Source organism: Helianthus annuus, chromosome 4 (genome assembly GCF_002127325.2).
Source record: "Helianthus annuus cultivar XRQ/B chromosome 4, HanXRQr2.0-SUNRISE, whole genome shotgun sequence".
NCBI lineage: Eukaryota > Viridiplantae > Streptophyta > Magnoliopsida > Asterales > Asteraceae > Helianthus > Helianthus annuus.
Window position 1 is genome coordinate 148,754,615 of NC_035436.2, and position 20,844 is coordinate 148,775,458.

Here is a 20,844-nt window from a genome sequence, read left to right on the forward strand (position 1 = left end):
TTCTTCAATCATCTTTTTCAATTCTTCTTCTTTTCTCTTCTTCATTTCTACCACCTTCGGTAGACTTGCTTCAAAAACCTCCTTTAACTTGTTCATCAAATCTGGCAGATAACCTTTATCAGAAAGCCGTCTTGTATTGAAAGTACGCTCACTTGGAAACAGATTGGTTACAGCATCAAAATCCACTTTTGATGGGTCAACTACTGGATTACCCTATGGATCCATGTAATATTCCAACTCTTCATTCCATCTCTTGGCTCTTTGTGCTTCTTGAAATGGTTCATTCAACTTGCTAATCTCCCATCTCGCACTGTCTCTTCTCCACCAGGTATCATGATCATCATTTGCAACAAATGCATATCCAACTGCATCTTTTTCTGGTAGAACCTCTTTGCTCCAATCATACCCTTCATCATCATATATAACAGCAAGAGCCCTTGATTTTTCTTCTGGCTGTTTCAATCTTGGTGGCTCAGACTTGTTCTGATGATAAATCACTTTCTTGTAATAATCTTCGTCGAATGGGTTCTCAGAATCATCAGCAGCATACGCATTTCTGCACTCGTGCTTGAAGTGACCTTTTTGTTTGCATTTGAAACATGTCACTTTGGATTTATCAAATCCCAGTTTGGTAGTTGGTCCACCAATTGACTTTCTCCCTGTGATCTCCATGAACCTCTGTGCTCGACGAACCGCCTGGCCATGCACCATCTTATGTCCATTAATTCCATCTCCTCAGGGTCTAATTGATCATAATCTTCTTTCGTCAAATTGGTATTGCCAATCTTCCCTGCAATGAGGCATTCATATGATTCAAGTACAGATGCCAAGAAAACCATCTGTTGTTTCGCCGATTCTTCGCTGAAGTTCTGCCCATTCTTCAAATCAACTGCGATATTACACTGGAATAGATTCTTTGAAGCAGATTGGTCTGAGGTGTTTGAAGAAGATCCACTGTGAAAACCACTGTGAAGACTTTCATTGTTCACTAAGCTTGAACTTTCTGCAGAAAACGCTGTTTTTGGAGATCCAGCCTGTGGTATATTTCCTCTATAGTAAAGCTCCACATTCTGCTGATAAGCTAGACTGTTGACTTTAGCTCTTTTTAACTCCAATTCATGGCTTTCAAGCCTTTCAATCAGCAAATCCACTTTTAAATCATCTGGCTTGATTGTATTTTTCAGCATTAGAGCGAAGTATTTCCACTCTTGATCATTGGGCAATGAATCAAACAATTTATCCACCATCTCTTCTTCAGAGTATTTAATTTCATATCTGGCCAGCTCCATTTTCAGATGTCCAAATCTTTCGATCATTTTACAAACAGATTCATTTTTCATACAACTGAATACATCAAATTCTTTACACAACAATTTCTTTTTATTTTTGACAATTTCATTACTACCAACACACTTTTTCTCTAATGCTTCCCACAATCTCTTTGAAGTTTTTTCTTGTTCAAGTAACGAGATAATATCCTCTCTCACTGACTGTTTGATCAACGTTATCATTCTATATTCAGCCACAACATTTTTTATATCTTTTTTAGTAAAATCTTTCTCATCTATTAACTCTCGTCCTTCTTTCTCTGGTGCTTTATATTCACTCACTAATTTTAACCAGCTTTCAGGAGCAAAAGCTTTTACCCAACCTTCAAATCTGTTTTTCCACCAGTTATAGTCTTCAATTTTCATTAGCTTTGGTGGCTTCTGTTGACTTCCGTACATGTTTTCGAACTTCAAATTCTCCGAAATTTCTGTTGAATATTCTTTCAACTCAGATCTTCTATCTGACGATTCGGAAGTGAAAGCGTTGTAGAATGTGTTGTAGAATTCATCACCGTTGTTTGACATCTTTAATCACCTGAAAGCAAACAAACATCTTAATCAGTTTAAACAATATCAAGAAATCTGAAATTCAATGACACTCGGTTGTCGTGAAATAATCTTGACACGATAAAGTTCACTATCGGGCGAATTATGACACACGGGCAAAATCAGATCGAACGTATGAGCGAAACCCTAATTGTCTGTATAAGCGAAACCAGCAGATGACAAATAAGCGAAATCTGGTTGGACAGATAAGCGGAACTCCTTTTGGACTAATAAGCGAAACCTTATTGGACTAAATAAGCGAACACACGAGCGAAACCTCTGAAGCGGAACTATCAAATGTTCGTTCAAGCGAAAGTCAATTGTCCGTTCAAGCGGAACTACACAGTTCGAACAAGAACCTTGACAAACGTTGACACTCAAGCGAAACTATCAAGGGGATTTGAAGCGGAACTATGTGCTTTTCAAGCGGAACCCTTTGAACTTTTGTTCACTGAAGCGAAACTATGTGTATCAATAAGCGAACCTACACAATGTCCACACAAGAGGAACCACATCCGAATGTCATTTTGTCCATTTTTAATCCGAATTTTAGCTTCAAACTTTCAAGGGTTTGTTATTATCTACTAATACACATCCTGTGAAAAATTTGGTCAATTTTAACCGTGGAAACTTGTCCAGATTGAAAAAGAAGGTGTAGAAGATAGAAAACAGATCCAATTTGAGCTAAACTCTTCTTCCTGTGCTCTGATACCACTTGTAGGATCGTTGTTGAACCCAAATGAGTCAATCCGAAGAGTTGTTTATCCAATTCAGAGGCGGAATCAATGAATTAGACACTCAAACTAATTATAATGCTTTCTTTTATTGATCTAACAACGTTTACAACCTGAAAGCAAATTGGCAGCACTTCGTTACAATTTTCAGAACCGTTACCAAATGAACATCAAGTGCACTATTTATAGGTGAAAGGTTTCGCTTCAATAGACTGTCCGTATAAGCGGAACCTCTTGTTATGGTTTCGCTTATATGGCATGTCCATACAAGCGGAACCTCTTGCTAATCCACCAAATTCCGACTCTCGAACCTCGTGCACTGGATATCCTATCCTATCTTATACTATTACATGATACAAGACGAAGTCAATAGACGTAATGCACTAACAGAAATGCCACCCGATCGAACTACTGTCCAATCGAGTGACCTCTTGCTGAGGACATGTTCTTCACTGAAGTACCAGCCGATCGGGTCGCCGGCCGATCGAACGATCGTCCGATCGACCGACCTAAAAGGTAAAGATACTTCAATGTTTTCAAATGCTACAACGAAAACTTCAAATGTCAAACCATCATACACAAACACATCCTTCTCATAGGAAGGAACAATCCACTCGAATAGTTATCCGACCGGACTGCTGTCCGACCGGACAACCATCCGAACAGATTGTCATCCGCACGAATTGGCCGTCCGATCGGATTACCATCCGACCGAACTACCATTCAGCGCTATTCCTTGTTTTACGCGCCACTTATCGTTATGCAATCGAACTGTTCAGGCTAACCTTACTCTCAAGCGCTCCGTTCAATCCATCAACTGCTGTGAGTATACTCGATCCCTTTTTGCTTTATGCACTTTTGGGTGTTACATACGTTACTTATAGTAAAACGCATCGAACACACTACGCAATACTTTTAAACGCTAACCGTTACCGCATGTTATACGTGACTTAATGAATGCTTGTTTGTTATGTTTACACATGGAATGCTGTCTACCTGCCTTAACGACGATAGAACTATAGTTTGGACTTAGCACCCGCTCATGCGGGGGTTGTTAAGGACAATTATTTGTATGGATTACAGTGGTGATCATGTATTACGAATTGCCTTGGGCAGTCAACCCGCAGTCATTGGTATCGATAGATCCGTGTCGATAATTAACATGCTTCGTTTTCCTCTGTGTACGTGCTGGTTATGCGTAAACAATTTCGAACTCTATATGCTATTATCAAACTTGTATACTCGCCTTTACACTATGTGTATTGACTTTTATTTTAACGTATGTGACAGGTAATTAGGATGCTTATCTGCTAGGAAAGCGAGGCTAGAATAAAGCTCTAGAGTCTAACAAGTAGTTGTCTGTAGTAATTGGATCAAGGGTCTCTAGAAGCAGATAAATAATTGCTATATTTAAATCTGAGTTGTCGGAACAGAATTAATTGCCTAGATTTTGTCCGTAATAATTTGATTACTGTTTGAGACATGGTATGGGACATGTGATTTTAAATTGAATAGTAATGATATTTGTTATGGAAACTTCTGGACAATCTGTTTCGCTCAGTGCCGCGCCCTGATGATTCCGCCATCGGTTGGGGTATGACAAACTACTATATGTTTCAATTGCGGAGAATTAGGTCACATTAAGCCCAAGTGCCCAAAACTGACAAAGGCACCTGACAACAAAGTAAAAGCAGTAGACAGAGCCAAGAAGATCACACGATCCTGTACGCTTACGACGCAAGAGGCGGCAATGATTCCAGTTGTAATTGTTGGTTTGTTTCTTATTCATGACGTCTACTCTAAAGTATTATTTGACTCTAGTGCAAACCAAAGTTTTATAAATACGACATTTTGTCAAGCACTTAATGCTTGTACGGTAGAAATGGCAGAAGGAAACTCCACCGACATACGTGAAGTACTTCAAGAAGGAATGATAGAATTATTAGGACATAAGTTCACAACAAATCTGCTACTGATGAATCTAGCTGGATTCGATGTAATATTAGGAATGGATTGGTTAGTAGCCAACCATGCTCGGATCCTTTGCGATCAAAATTCTGTTGAGATTCGTATGCCAACAGGAGAAATGATCCTGATACAAGGAGACAAGCCGACAAAGCCAACAAAAATCATCTCAGTGATGAAAGCTGTAAGTTATGCACGGAAGCAAGGCATAGTGTATATGGTCTCAGTGATCATTAACACTAGAGGTAAAGAACTGAGTGAAATTCTGGTAGTGTTAGAATACCCTGACGTATTCCAGAAGACTTACCTGGACTACCGCCTAACAGAGAAGTAGAATTTAGAATTCATTTGATACCTGGAACTACACCAATCACTAAAGCACCTTATCGTTTAGCGCTGACAGAGATGCTAGAATTAAAGAAGCAATTAGATGAATTGCTGGAGAAAGGACTCATACAACTAAGCTCATCCCCTTGGGGAGCACCTGTGTTATTTGTTAAGAAAAAGAACGGGTCAATGTGTATGTGTATCGATTATAGAAAATTGAATAAGGTTACAATTAAAAATTGTTATCCATTACCAAGGATTGATGATCTATTTGATCAACTTCAAGGAGCTCGATATTTTTCTAATTTTGATTTACGCTCAGGATATCATCAACTGAAATTACAGGAAGAGGACATTCCTAAGACTGCTTTCAGAACTAGGTATAGTCATTACGAGTTTACAGTCATGCCATTCGGTTTGATGAATGCTCCGACAGCATTTATGGATATGATGAACAGGATATGTAAGCCGTACCTGGATAAATTTGTAATTGTCTTTATAGACGATATACTCATTTATTCCAAAAAGAAAGGAAGAACACAACAAGCATCTACATGCACTTTTAACACTGTTGAGAAAAGAGAAGTTGTATGCTAAATTTTCTAAATGTGAATTCTGGTTGAAATAAGTGCAATTTTTTGGACATTTGATTAATCATGATGGAATTCATGTAGATCCCTCAAAGATTGAGGCAGTTACTAATTGTAAAGTCCCAAGTCATCTACAGAAGTCAGAAGTTTCCTAGGATTGACAGGATACTATCGACGCTTTTTTCAAGACTTCTCAGGGATAGTCGTTCTGTTTGTAACATTTGTGCTCGAAATCATTATGAATAGTTCAATTATCAATAAACAATGTTATTTGATCCCAATGTTTGTTTGGTTGTGTTTTACATATTTTATGTTTTGACTTTTGTTCAACTTCAAACTCTACATCGCTTTCTAGAGAATTATACGCAAACTGGTGCGTAAACGTACTCAGTTTAATACGACAAATACTCCGGAACATCAACATATACTTAACATACCTTAAATAACCTTTACATAACTTAGAAATAAGTTTTGAAGGCTTTGGTATGGCAAAAACAAGTTAATTCGCTTACAGGGACTAAACTTGACAAACTACGAAAGTATGCCAATTTGAACTGTAACAAACATTCCGGAATATGACCATAAGTTAAACACACCTTAAATATCCTTTACGTAGCTTAGAAATAGGCTTTGAGAGGTTCGGTGTGCTAAAACAAACTTTTGGGTCATTCAGGGACTAAAAGTGTCAAAAAGTGCACAAGTTTCCACTTTCGCGCGTAACTTACGTTCTGAATACATCCGGACATCCAAAAATTTATGTAAGCATCATAATATTATGCCTTAGTGTTTGGCATGAGAAAAATCCATTCGTCACGCATTTTGGATCGTTTTTCGTGCTTATGCGCATTCCGTCGTAATTAACCGATCATCGCGATCGTACGGCCAAACGAACCAACATCCGGCATATTTTTGAGCATGTTTCATGTACACAATGTTTGGGCATCATTTTAGGGCCTTAAAGTTGGCTTTACGGGCCTTAGAAGTGTTGGAAATGGCTTAAATATGCAACAGGGACTAAAACTGTCATTTCTGAAAGTTTGTGCTGATCAGACAAGGCCAGGCGGCCCGCCTGAGCTTTGTGTGTATCCTGACGCGGGCCGCGTCAGCCCTGCAGATGCAGAAACTCGTTTTTTTGCTGATTTTGGCCTTTCAATCACTCCAAAGGGCAATGCCCTTTCACAATCTCTGGAGTTAGGGTCATTATATGATACCACCACATCTTGACAAGTGTACGCACGAGATTTGATCATGTTTTTCAAGAAACGATCCTAACGGTTTTGCTTTTCCTATAAATACCCCCCCCCATTTGTGTTAAAACCCATAAAACTGATCAAAGAGCTCTAAGTTGATGCCATTGCTTCATACCTGAGCTCCTGGATCAAGTTTCGCTTTCGGGGACCCTTCGTAAGTGTTCTTTCGTTCTTTTAATCGCTTTCTAGTGCTAAAGTCAAACTTTGTTTGACTTTCTGCGTTGACCAGCTTATGGTCAACACGAAGTTCGTTGGAACTTCATAACGTGAGCGTGATCACGATGGTTATAGTCCGTAGTGACTATACCTACTGATTACCACGTTATCTAGGCTCAGTGACGAGTCGTAGTTTCGGCCAAAATGCGCATTCTTGCATATTTTGTAACCAAACTACTCATGGGTATCAAAACCGTTTGTTTTGATACCAAACCTGTTTTCTAAACTTAGTTAAGCATGTTTTAACATGCTTAGCTCGTCACTTTTAGTATAGTGCTTATATAGGGTCGTAAGGTAAGCGATCTAAACAATCGCTTATACTTTCGAACCCAACCCATTTGGTCGATCATTAGGATCCGACCAAACACATTAGGTGACCATAGTTGTATAGGGAATAACCTTCTGAGGTTATACCTTATGGTCACGATGTTAGGCATTCCAAACGCATTTTATGTGAACGACGCGTTAAGGTAGCATAAGCTACCTAAACGGGTCGTAATGGGTCGTAAGCACTTAGGTTAGGTTTCATTTTAGTATGTAGGCTTTGTTAAACCATATTACACGAGTCTCCATACTCGTTTGGTTTACAAACCCGCATACTATCCGATCCTCCGATTTTGGTCCGGTATATTAATATAGCTACCTATTAGGTGCCGTTTGATATTCTGTGATCTCTAGCATTGTGTGAATATTACACAAAAACTTCAAAGCAATCTCAGGTGAGTACATAGTCCCCTCTTTTACTGTTTTCCATACCGTTTTGGGGAGAAACACATGTGCCTACTTGTTACTTTCGTGCTTTCTTGTTTTCACATCATATACTTGCTATGCTCATTAGTACACTATTAGTACATGATTTACATTACATTGTTTCGCTATGTATGTTTTACTAAGCATACTTAGTACATTGATTTACGTCACATTTCTGCTACGTGTGTTGACTGATAGCATGCTAGCACATTGATTTACATGACTTTTATGCTATGTATGCCCATTGTGTGCGTACTTAGTACATCATTTTACACTACATTTTATGCTATGTATGCCCATTGTGTGCGTACCTAGTACATTGCTTTACATTACATTTTATGCTATGTATGCCCATTGTGTGCATACTTAGTACATTTATTCATCGCATGCTCACATTTTGGTATGACATTTGGTTTGTTTAAATTATACAATGTGCATTCATTAACATTTGCTACGCCGCCCGTTAGTAGGTAGTGGTACCATAGGACTTGACAACTCCCATTCCTGAAATCTCGGGTTTGTTTGGATTGGAAGGAATGACCGAATACGATAAACATAACACATGTAGATCTTTAATTTGTTTAAAGGTCTATCACTACAGTCACAAAAGGCTTGAATGTATGCATTTTCACAATACCGCATAAATGTTTGTATCAGTATAGCATGCAATTGTTCCACAAAACATAACTTTGACTTAAACTATGTTTAATTCAATACCCTATTTTTATGCATTTTTACCTATGGCCTTGTTGATATATTTCACATGCCATACATGATATTTTGGATACACATTATATGTTTTACATTAAACATAAACAATCTGACATTGATATACACATTTGGTGATTTACATTAGACATGAACATTTTGATATGGTTTATACAATAACACTTGACAATTGATTTATACGTGAACAATTTACATGGTGGTTGGTTTGGGTAAATGATTTGAATAACGAGGCGTGTGTAATATGATACAAACATGGTGGATACCCCGCTGGTACTTCCTATACATAAGTGTTTGTATGGTATTACATATCGTAGCGTTACTTGAATCATTTCAATTTGAGACATATAACAATTTATACAAATAACATACTTTTCACGAGACATTGTTTTACCAACAACTTATCTTATTCAACTCATTTTACTTGGTTATTCGTTTAACCTTACATTTATATATACATATCATCTGATTTTATCGTTTTTCAAATGATTTACAAGACAAAACAATTTACAAGACAAAACAATTTACAAGGTTCATGACTGACTGTTATTAAACGTTTTCTTTAAACTCAAGTCATGAATCCCATTTTCACAAAACCTATGTATCTCACAGGCATTTTATGCTGACGTACCTACTTTCACATGTGTTTTCAGGAGCTATCGCTTAGGATGATGAATGTGATACTAGGGCGGACCTGTGCCTTAAAGACATAAAACGAAGATAGACTAGTTTAATTATGTTATAAACTCTTTATTTCCTGTTTAAAGGCAATGTAATACGCTTGTTTGATAAATAAAATATAACTTGGTATGCCATAGTTGTGAAACAACTAATTCTGTCCCAACACTCCCCGACGTTTCCGCCGCAGTTGCATGTTATACGTGGTCGGGGTGTGACACTGTTAACCAAGTTAACGTGTAAGTCGGTTAAGTTTGAATGGGGACCCAAGCAAGAAGAAGCCTTAAAAACCTTGAAGTAAAAGTTAACAAATGCGCCGATACTTGCATTACTAGAAGGAACTGAGGATTTTGTAGTCTTTTGTGATGCTTCTAGATTAGGATTAGGATGCGTGTTGATGCAACGTGAGAAGGTGATTGCTTACGCATCTAGGCAACTGAAGAAGCACGAGGAAAACTATATAACTCATGATTTAGGGTTAGGAGCGATAATTTTTGCCCTTAAAATTTGGAGACATTATTTGTATGGTAGTAAGTTTACCATCTTTACAGATCATAAAAGCTTAAGATATGTTTTTGGGCAAAAAGAATTGAACATGAGGCATGGACGATGGATGGAAATTTTAAGTGACTATGATTGTGATATCCAATATCAGTTAGGTAAAGCTAATGTTGTAGCTGATGCTTTAAGTCGTAAGTATCATGAGAAGCCGAAGTGGGTATTGCTCTCAGATTAAATCTGCAAATAGATTTAAAGGATCAATTGAAAAGTACCCAAGAAACAGCAATCAAGGATGATGCTGAAGGATTAAAAGGAATACTGAAGGAATTAGAAAAAGGAACTGATGGAATTTGGAGATTCCACAAGAAAACAATTTGGGTACCTATCCAAGGGAACCTACGAGAAAGAATTCTAGAAGAAGCTCATAAATCTAGGTATACGATGCATCCTGGAAGTGACAAGATGTTTCAAGATCTGAGGAATAATTTTTGGTGGATAGGAATGAAGAAGGATATAGCTAATTACGTTTCTAAGTGTCTAACTTGTTCACAAGTTAAATGTCACACCCCAATTGATGGCGGAAACATCGGGATGAGACGAAAACGAGATTGCAAGAGACTTCATAACACTATGTGACAATATAATTTAATTCCAATTTCATTTCAAGACTAAAATGCCATACAAAGTTCAAACAAAAGACAACATTGTTTCAACAATACATCAAGATAACAAAATTAATCTAGGTGTGTATCTAAGTCCACCTAAAATGCATTCTGTATAGCATCATCGAGTCTATCAACCAGCAACATGTATTAAAATAATCAACAAAAAGTTGGCGAGTATACAAGTTTGTTACACAGCATAATATAGAATAAAATTGTTTAACGTGTTCATATCCAACATAATAAAATGATGCGAGTTACTAATACGCTGAAACGGTGTCACCATATGTTCAAACCCTAGAATACAATGCGCTAAAATAGCCTATCCCAACAGTTTAACGGGAGTTCAAATAGTATAACTTAACAATACCCCAAGTCTCGTGGGTGGTGCATTACTCCTATAGCGCTATAATTGTTAAGGTGGGCTTGTACGAAGTTAATGAGCATATAGACACTAATAGTTTACATAGCATATGAGATTAACAAGCATCAAATCGTTCATAGACTAACTCCCAATAGACTAGCGGGAGGTGAACATGTTTACATGTGGATATAATACGATTCAAATAGTTTCAAGTGTTTAGTGTTTTTTACATAGAATACATGTTGCACCCAAAAGTGTTTAAAAAGTAAAATGGGTTCGAGTATACTCACAAAATTGCTAAGTCTTCCAATTATCCAAGTGTTGACGAGTGTATGAGATTAGGAGGATGGAACACCGAGGTCACCTAAGGCTTGAATTTAAGTTGACCCGAACACCAAAACTGAAGTGAACCGAAACACTAGCCAAGCCTCGAGCCACCTGAAACGATAAAATCAACGGGACTGGGATCGAAATTTATACAAAACGAACACCCGAACTAGAACTGACCCATGACTGAAACGAGACAGAATCTGACCGGTACTCCCGAACCTTGCTTAAAGCACCTCAAGCCAACACTCGAAGCGAAGAAACCCGGACACGAAGCTGATCCACCTTCGAACCCACTGACCCGAAACAACACCCAAACAGAGCCCGAGCCTGATGTTGAACCGAACCGGGACACGAGCTTCACAAAACCCATAAGATCTTGAACCAACCTGAATGGAAGTGTGTCGGAGAAGAAACAAAGACCGCCGTTGTCTTTAATTCTAGTGGCTTTACCGCCACCGTCGACCACCGTCTTCTTCTCTCGTTCACCTCTCTCTCCTCTCAGCCCTTTTCTCTGACAAGTCACATCAGTGTGCCACCACCAGACGGTGGTGCTGGCGTTCGACCGTCACACGAATCGTAGGAGGGGGGTGTTTTTCGGATACCTCGTTCACCATCGCCGCCGCTGCACGGCGCCGTCGCCGTGTCGTCGCCGGCCATCGAGAGGAAGAGGGAACGAGAACAGGAATCTTGGGAGATTGAAAGGGGTTTTGTTTGTGTGTTAGATTTGTAGCTAATTCTCTGTATGTGTGGTTGGAAGAGATGAATTCTCAGTGTTTGTGGGTGTATATTAGAGAAGGTAAAGGGTGTTGGATGAGATGAGTAAATGATCAGAGAATTTTGGGGAAGAGATGGATGGTATGCGGCTGAAGCTTTGCAAGAGAAAATGAGGGTTTTTGGTTAAAGCATGATATTTATACTTAGGTTTTGCAAATGGGCTTGGGCCCAGGGCCCACAAGCCCGTTACTAGTGTTTTGGGCGGCCCGATCACACCGTCGGAGCCCAAACTCTATGAAACTTCGAAAAATAAAAATTTTAGATTCAAAAATGTTTAAAGTAGTGTAGAGAGCGTCGCTTGCGTAAAAAGCGCGTAAATTTTGTGTCATTCACCATTTCAATCCGTTTTACGATCCGATTTCGACTGTGACTTCTAAAAGAATAGAAAACAAACACGAATTCTCTAAAAGTATAGAATTACGAAAATACGAGGCGTTACATTAAAGCTAAGCATCAGAAACCTTCAGGTTTACTTCAACAATTAGAAATACCAGTGTGGAAATGAGAATTGATAACAATGGATTTTGTTACTAAATTACCCAAAACAAGGAAATGTAACGACACAATCTGGGTGATTGTGGATCGACTAACCAAGTGAGCTCATTTTCTACCCATGAAGGAAACCTTTAGTATGGAGAGATTAGCTAAGCTATATGTAGATGAGATAGTTTCATTACACGGAATTCCATTATTCATTGTGACCGATAGAGATAGTCGTTTCACATCTCACTTTTGGAAAAGTTTCCAAAAAGCTATGGGAACACGATTAAATTTAAGTACAACTTATCACCCTCAAACAGATGGTGATGTGATTAAAATACAACTTATCACCCTTTTTAGTACTAATGTTGGAAAAATCTTGTGTTTTCGTTCCTTTTTTATTTTTAGGATTAAAAGAGCTTAAATTTGCAAAAGAAGCAAAAAGACAGCAAAAAGCAACATAAATGTAAAGAAGGAGGAATTGCCGCAACTCGCTAAGCCCCGATTCACATCCAAACCACAAAATAGCAAGAACAAAAGACTTGACACGGGGTCGTGTCCACCAGACACGGGCCATGTCCAAAGATGGATGTTGTGCAGAGGAAAAGACAATTGCAAAAGACAAAACTGGCTGCCAACACGGGGCCGTGTTAAGCCAACATGGGGCGTGGTCAACTCAAAGATTTTCAGGATCTGCGATACTACAACAAGTACTTTGGCTACAGGCCATGTCGTTGACACACGGGGTCGTGTTAGTACAAGACCTCACAAGAAGTTAATAAGGAAGAGAGAGAGAGAGAGAGAGATGGCCACGGAGCCGTGCCAGGCGGGCACGGGCTATGGTGAAGCTTCTGAATTCAGCTATAAATAGAAGTGCTTGGTTCCACTTCAAACCATCCCTTGGCAAACCACTTCTCTCTCACTTGCCACCACTCCACCACCACTACAACACCATCATCCACCACCATCATCCATTTTCCATCTTTAGAGTGTGTGTAGCCTCGGGATCCAAGATTGATCGTAAGAATCTTTGTCAAACAAAGGCCATGCTTGGCTAAATTCTATCATCACTTGGTGAAAAAATATCTTTTATGTATTTCTTTTATGATTTCCAATCTTTGGCTACTTTTTAATCGGGTATGTATTAGTGACTTTAATAATTAGTTTTTATATTGAAGGCGAATTTATTCAACCATTCTTCATATGTCGTTTATTCACATATTCATGTCTTTACGGTCTATATAAAGCATGTTAACTACTTGGAAGGGGGTTAGAAAGGTGGTTAGGTAATTTTATGTCTCGTTCAATGTATAGATCCTGTGAGAACCTGGTGCAAGTTTAGTACTACTCCATGGATTGGCCGGGAATGACTGGCCCGACTGAGATTAAGAAATCACTTGCAACCCTTATTCATAAATTACTATTAAAACTTTAAACCAACCTCGTGAAGACTGTATTCCTGCTGACTCAGACCAACGTGTTGAGGGTGACCGCTGCCTGGAAGGGGCCCACCACATTTTGCATTAATAACTTACTTAATTATCTTTCAATATTCCGACCTAGTGGGATTGTATCCTTGCTGACTCAAACCACTAGGTTGAGGGTAACGTCGCCTTCAAAAGAGGGGCCTACTACTATAACTAAATAATCTCTTAAAATGCCCAAAGTGCGGAAATCATCAAAACGGTACATGAAAGTTAAGTCGGATCCAAGTGATTCATTCTTGTCTATCTGATTTTTATTTTATTTTATTTTCTGTTTTTATCTTTTTATTAGTTTTAAAAGTCTTTTCTCAAAATTTGGTTCTATTAGACGTTGACGATAAGCCGGTATTAAGAGCTCTTGTGTCCTTGGACGACCTCAGTATCTTTCCATCACTATACTACGTCCGCGATGGGTGCACTTGCCCTAGCGTGTGTGTAGAGTGATAGTAGAATATAATGTTTTATAAATTTAGAACATGAAATCGGCGAGTAAAAAGAGCTAAAAATATACTAAAAATTATAGACACCTGCACGCACGTCAAGTTTTTGGCGCCATTGCTGGGGACACAAGAATTTTAAGAAAGCATAAAATTAACCGCCTAATCATTTTCTATCTTTTCTTTTTATTTTTCTTCTTTTTTTTTTCTTTAAATTCTGCTTTCTATAGATTTAGCACAGGGCCGTGTGGCCGTGTTAGATCTGCAGTATCTGGGAGAATCTGTATTCTTGTTACTAGAACATTTGACACGGGGCCGTGTTACAGGAGCACGGGGCCATGTTATACTTCTAGTATCTGGGAACCTAAAAACATAAAGCTTTCCTGGACAGCACGGGTCGTGCCAGCCACCGCACGGGGCTGTGCTACCCTTCTGATCAGGCTTTCTTTTTGTTTTTGTTCGCAGAAAATCACACAATTCTATATAATTCGCAGGAATACAGTTTGGTGCATGACCACCACCTCCGACAAAGACATAAAAGTACCGCTTGACGAACCTGAGCGCTTTTTAAGAAAACGCCTTAAAGCCAAAAACCAACAAAAAGCCTCGATCCAAAACCCCCCTATGGCGGATCAACGTACTCTCATGGATTACCTGTCACACCCTGGCTTTGCGGAAGCGTGGTTAATTTGTGTGACTTCTTAATACCATAGCTTAATCATAACAAAGCTATATGAATTTAAAAACCATGCAAGTCATCCATTAAGTTTTTGAAAACATAGTACAATACCATTGTTTTTAACATGCAACCATAACCTTGTTCAGAAACATAACAACTTATAACAAAACATAAACGTGATTTAGGGATTGTGTCTTGTCCAGGTAAGAGACACAACCCTAAACCCTGATGACTTCATGACCAGTGCAGCGGAAAACGTTCCATACCGTGCCAGATCCGTTTAATTTCCTGAAATACATGTGAGTTGAAAAATCAACAATAATGTTGAGCGAGTTCATGCGTAAGTGAGTATGTAAAACCTTTGTGAGTATAAAAATAATTGTGGTATGTAGCAGTGTAAGAGGACTTGTGATCACCAATGGTTTGCAAGGCCACTGACATATGTGAAGTGCAAATAGGGAGACTCAAACCTAGCAGATTTATGCCACGGCAAAGTATGTGGACAAAGTCACCCCACGGTCCGTTTCTAGTTTGGCCGGGGGCTGGGCTCGCTACACCCAGATAGATCTACCGCTCCTGTCCCTCGGTCCCTCCATGAGGACTAATGGCCCCATGTTGTTCCTATCCACTCACATGATCGTATAACACCTCCTTACGTTAAACATACCGTTGTAAAGTACTCGTAAATCATAGTAACATGTATTTCACCCCCGCAGTTAAGTAAACTGAAAACAGTTAGAGAAAAGGGGGACATGAACTCACAGTGAATGCGTATCTCTACCAAGTAATCCGAATATCCGAAGCTGTGCAACGACCTACAGGTGCTAATTCTATTAGACGGATGGCCGTGCCTTAGCTTTATAACTTACATTTTTAGGAGACGGTTAGACAACCGTTTCGTGTACATACTTGGTATTTTACTTTCCTTCCCAAGGATGGGGGATTTAAATACATGTGTATTTATACTATCTCATTAAGTCCCACTTAATATATTTTTATTTCTTATTCCAAAATATAATTATTTTTCTCAAAAATAATATATTTTCTCTTTACATAATACTTTCCAAAATAATATGTTGACAACATACGTGTTGGTGAATATTTCCGCGTAATGCGTAAGTTACGTTTTAATGATTAGGTGGTAATAGAAATTACCGTTGTAACTTTTATGCTTGTCGTAAAGGCGTTGGTATTATTTTGGGTTTGACAAGTTAGTAAATATTATTTTTACTCTAAAAATAATATTTATACATTTTCACAAAATAATCATAAACAGTGTTGTGAAAAAATATATTTATCGAATAAATATTTATCACGTTTATTTTTGTGAAAATCCCACCTCCGATTATTTATAAATAAAGTTGTGGCGAAATATATTTTTGAAAACATGTCAAAGTAGTCTAACACTTGTAAATAATTCTAAGTGTTAGATTTTTAGAAAATTTCGCCAGAGTTTCCCCTGTAACTGGAGGTGGCCACGCTTTCAAGCGTATCATTTTCTTTTACAAAATCATTTCAACAATTCTTCAAATCAACCGAGTCATTTTTCCACTCTTCAAATAGAAGACTAGTATGTAAAACCGCGTTGTTTCATGAACTTGTAGTTTTTACAAAAACTACGGTGTAGATCTCGTTATTTTTAGTGGATCTATTCATAACATAGCTTAGTCTTGCAAAAATCTCGTTTTTGGAACAAATCACTTCTTACAACTTCCCGACAATTTTTGTAAACATTGTTATTTTGTCGGATCTTTTATTCTACAAGTGTTTCTACACTTGTAGTTTATAGAAATCGTATTTGTTAACACTTTATCCACTTTGATAAAAACATGATTTTCTCGACACCCGGTCCTACGAATATACCACTTGTACATACGTAGATCGGCTTGTTTTAAATACTATTTTTCATGTTAAAACACTTTTATACAAGTTCATGTTTCTCGTGTGGTGGAGTTTCACCTTTTAACCCTTGAACCGCTGGCATCTAGTGTATGCCAAAATTCGAGATCTTAACAAAGTCGGGTTAAACGATGATAAGAGCCACCACATCATAGATCGGGCCATTTTAATCAACATGTTCAAATACTACGACATTTACACGCGTTTTGAGCTTTTATCCAACGATATACACGTTTTAGTAAACTTTAAAGTTCCATTAAGCGGGTTACCGACATTCAACCGACAAATATCCTTTTAACCACTTTAGACATGACCAAAAATGAGTTTTAAACGTTATACCTCTAGCTCGGGGCTAGGGAAGAAACTAGTCGAAAACTGCGTGGATAATAGCAAACGGTAGAGGTCCTTCGCGTTCCGTTTGTTCCGAGCTCCGTTGTATGTAACCACCGACACTTGAGTATACTTGGAATGTAGAGACTTGAACCGAAAAATGGATGTGGGGGTGGGGTGATGTTCGGCCGAGAGAGGGGGCAAGGGAGAGGGAGAGAGTGAAAGTTGGGGTGTGTGTGTTCAAGTGTGAGAGAGGTGAGGGTTTTTATAGAAAAAGTTGCCTCGATCCTCGCGTAATCTAATATAAAATAATAAAGGACGTACTCCCCCGGGTCCCACTAGTTGGCCGATTCCTTTAGGTTGTAATGGTGCTCGGTTCGTTTCCAATCGTTCAGTTACGGTTAAGTTTGGTTAAGTGCGAGGTCTAACCCCGTTAGTTGTTTAATGCATTATAAAGCGGTTGTTAGGGTAATCAGGGACCCTAACTGGCTCAGAAAAGTACTAATATTAATTTTGGCAATATTTTTATGTTCCGGGTATTGTCCGGTTGTTCGGTCGGATAGTAATCCGTTAAAGTGCTTAAGATATCCGTTAAGCGTCATAAATAATATTTTTAGCGACACAATTTATTCTGCAAAGTGTCGGGAATAATTCCTCATATTTTGGCACTTTATTAATTAGCTAGAAGCTAGTGTGTTGATAAAAGTGCTGTGTTTCGTGCTTAAAGTATGTTTTAGGCACATCCAAATCTCTATATCTTATTCCTAGAGACGTAATCATACAACCCTTGTATCCCTACACACACTATGGGTGTAGTAAAATAATTCTGGCTCATTCAGGCCTTTAGAGGCAGTGTTTGCCTGATGCTGGCTATACCAGCATGTTCACTGTGTATCCGTTTAGTGCTACTGTGCTTTTGTGCATCATGTTTGTCACTAAGGTTCAGCAATTAAGTAGTGTAGTGACAGGAATATCAAAGTATGATGCAGATATGTACAAGTACCAACAATCAAGTAGCAGTTTATCAGCAAACTCAGTAAAGCACAGTAATTAGGCAATAATTAATAATTAATTAAGTCGTACGGATACCTGGTTTTGAGAGGGTTGTCGCATTCTCCCCCCGTTAAATAAATTTCATCCCGAAATTTAGGTTCTGCTTGAAGAAGCAGGGTTCTTAGGAAACAGGTGGGGGTATTTCTTTTTCATTCGGTCTTCACGCTCCCAGGTGAATTCAGGACCATGTCTAGCATTCCAGCGAACTTTGACGAGCTTGACACTGCTCCGGCGGGTCTTGTTAACTTTCCAATCCGTGACCTCAACAGGTTCTTCAACGAAGTGGAGCGTGTCATCAATATGAATCTCGTCGGTAGGAATGGCAACGTTAACTTGAGTTGGACTCCTCTTTAGATTGGATACATGAAATGTATCGTGAACGTTATTCAGCTCGGCAGGTAGATCCAACTTGTATGCTACTGTTCCAATTCTTTCCAAAACCTTGAAAGGACCAATGTAGCGCGGATTCAACTTCCCACGCTTCCCAAAGCGTGCTACACCCTTCCAGGGTGATACCTTCAACAAAACCATATCCCCAACCTCAAACTCTTGAGGTTTCCTTTTCAGATCTGCATAGGTCTTCTGGCGATCACGAGCCGCGCTAATGCGATCTCGGATTTGCGCGATCTTATCTGTAGTTTCCTGAACTACATCGGGACCTACCAATTGTCTATCACCTGCGTCAGACCAACAGAGCGGCGACCTGCACTTGCGCCCATATAAAGCTTCGAATGGCGCGGCACCAATACTGGTGTGGTAGCTGTTGTTGTATGAAAACTCAACCAGGGGTAAATGCTTATCCCAGCTACCGCCTAAATCCATCACACATGCTCTCAGCATGTCTTCCAATGTCTGAATCGTCCGCTCACTTTGGCCGTCGGTCTGCGGGTGAAACGCGGTGCTCATATTCAGCTTCGAGCCAAAAGCTTCCTGGAAGGATTGCCATATCCTCGATACGAACCTTCCATCTCTATCGGATATAATCGAGAGAGGTACTCCATGGCGAGTGACAATTTCTCTCATGTAAATCTCAGCCAGTTTGCTTGTATGATCCTTTTCGCGGATAGGCAAGAAGTGTGCTGACTTCGTCAAGCGATCCACTATCACCCAGATAGTGTCATGGCCCTTAGGCGTTCTTGGCAACTTCGTAATGAAATCCATGGATATTTCTTCCCACTTCCATTGGGGAATTTTTGGTTGCTGCAGAAGTCCCGAAGGCTTCTGGTATTCTGCCTTAACCTTAGCGCAAGTCAAACATTGGCTCACGTAGATAGCAACATCGCCTTTCATCCTAGGCCACCAATAATAATCCTTAAGATCTTGGTACATCTTATCCGCTCCCGGGTGGATAGAGTACCGTGATTTGTGAGCTTCATCAAAAATAACCTCTCTTAAATCACCAAACAAAGGAACCCAAATCCTTTTCTCAAAACATAACGTTCCTTCCTTGTTTGGAACCAATATCTTCTCCATCCCACGGAGATATTCTTTCTCAAGGTTCTCCTCCTTGAGAGCTTCTTTTTGCGCTGCTCGAATGCGCGAGGAAAGATCGGTTTGGATAATCATTTCCATAGCCCTAACCCTTATGGGCTTGATTCTCTCCTTGCGACTTAGGGCATCGGCGACCACATTCGCCTTCCCCGGATGATACTTGATCTCGCAGTCGTAATCGTTCAGCAACTCAACCCATCGCCTTTGCCTCATATTCAACTCCTTCTGGTTGAATATATGCTGGAGGCTTTTGTGATCTGTAAAGATCGTACACTTCGTACCGTAAAGGTAGTGTCTCCAAATCTTCAAAGCCAAAACCACTGCGCCTAGCTCCAAATCATGCGTGGTATAGTTCTTTTCGTGCACCTTCAGTTGGCGTGATGCGTAGGCGATAACCTTTTGACGTTGTATCAACACACAACCCAATCCTTGACGCGAAGCGTCGCAGTATACCACAAAATCGTCGGTACCTTCCGGTAGAGCTAAGATTGGCGCGTTACAAAGCTTATCCTTTAACAACTGAAATGCTTCATCCTGTTTGATTCCCCAATCAAACTTTTTATCCTTTTGCGTGAGGAGCGTCAATGGCTGAGCGATCTTTGAAAAATCCTCAATAAATCTTCGATAATAGCCAGCCAAACCCAAGAATTGCCGGATCTCGGTTGGCGTCTTTGGCGCTTCCCAATTCTTGATCGCCTCGATCTTGGTTGGATCCACATGAATTCCACTTTCATTTACCACGTGCCCAAGGAATTGCACGTCCCTCAGCCAAAACTCACACTTAGAAAATTTGGCATACAACTGCTCCTTCTTCAGTAGCTCTAAGATAGCTCTGAGGTGTTGCTCGTGCTCTGCCTTCGACCTTGAGTAGATCAAGATGTCGTCGATGAACACAATCACGAACTTATCCAGGTATGGCTTACAAACTCGGTTCATCAAATCCATGAACACTGCAGGTGCGTTTGTTAAACCAAACGGCATGACAAGGAACTCGTAGTGCCCATAACGAGTTCTGAAGGCTGTCTTCGGGATACTTTCTTCCTGTATCCGGAGCTGATGATATCCAGATCGAAGATCGATCTTTGAGTAAAAACTTGAACCTTGAAGTTGGTCGAACAGATCATCAATCCTTGGCAAGGGATACCTATTCTTGATCGTCAGCTTGTTCAATTCTCTGTAGTCAATGCACATACGGAAACTACCATCCTTCTTCTTGACAAACAAAACTGGAGCTCCCCAAGGCGAGAAGC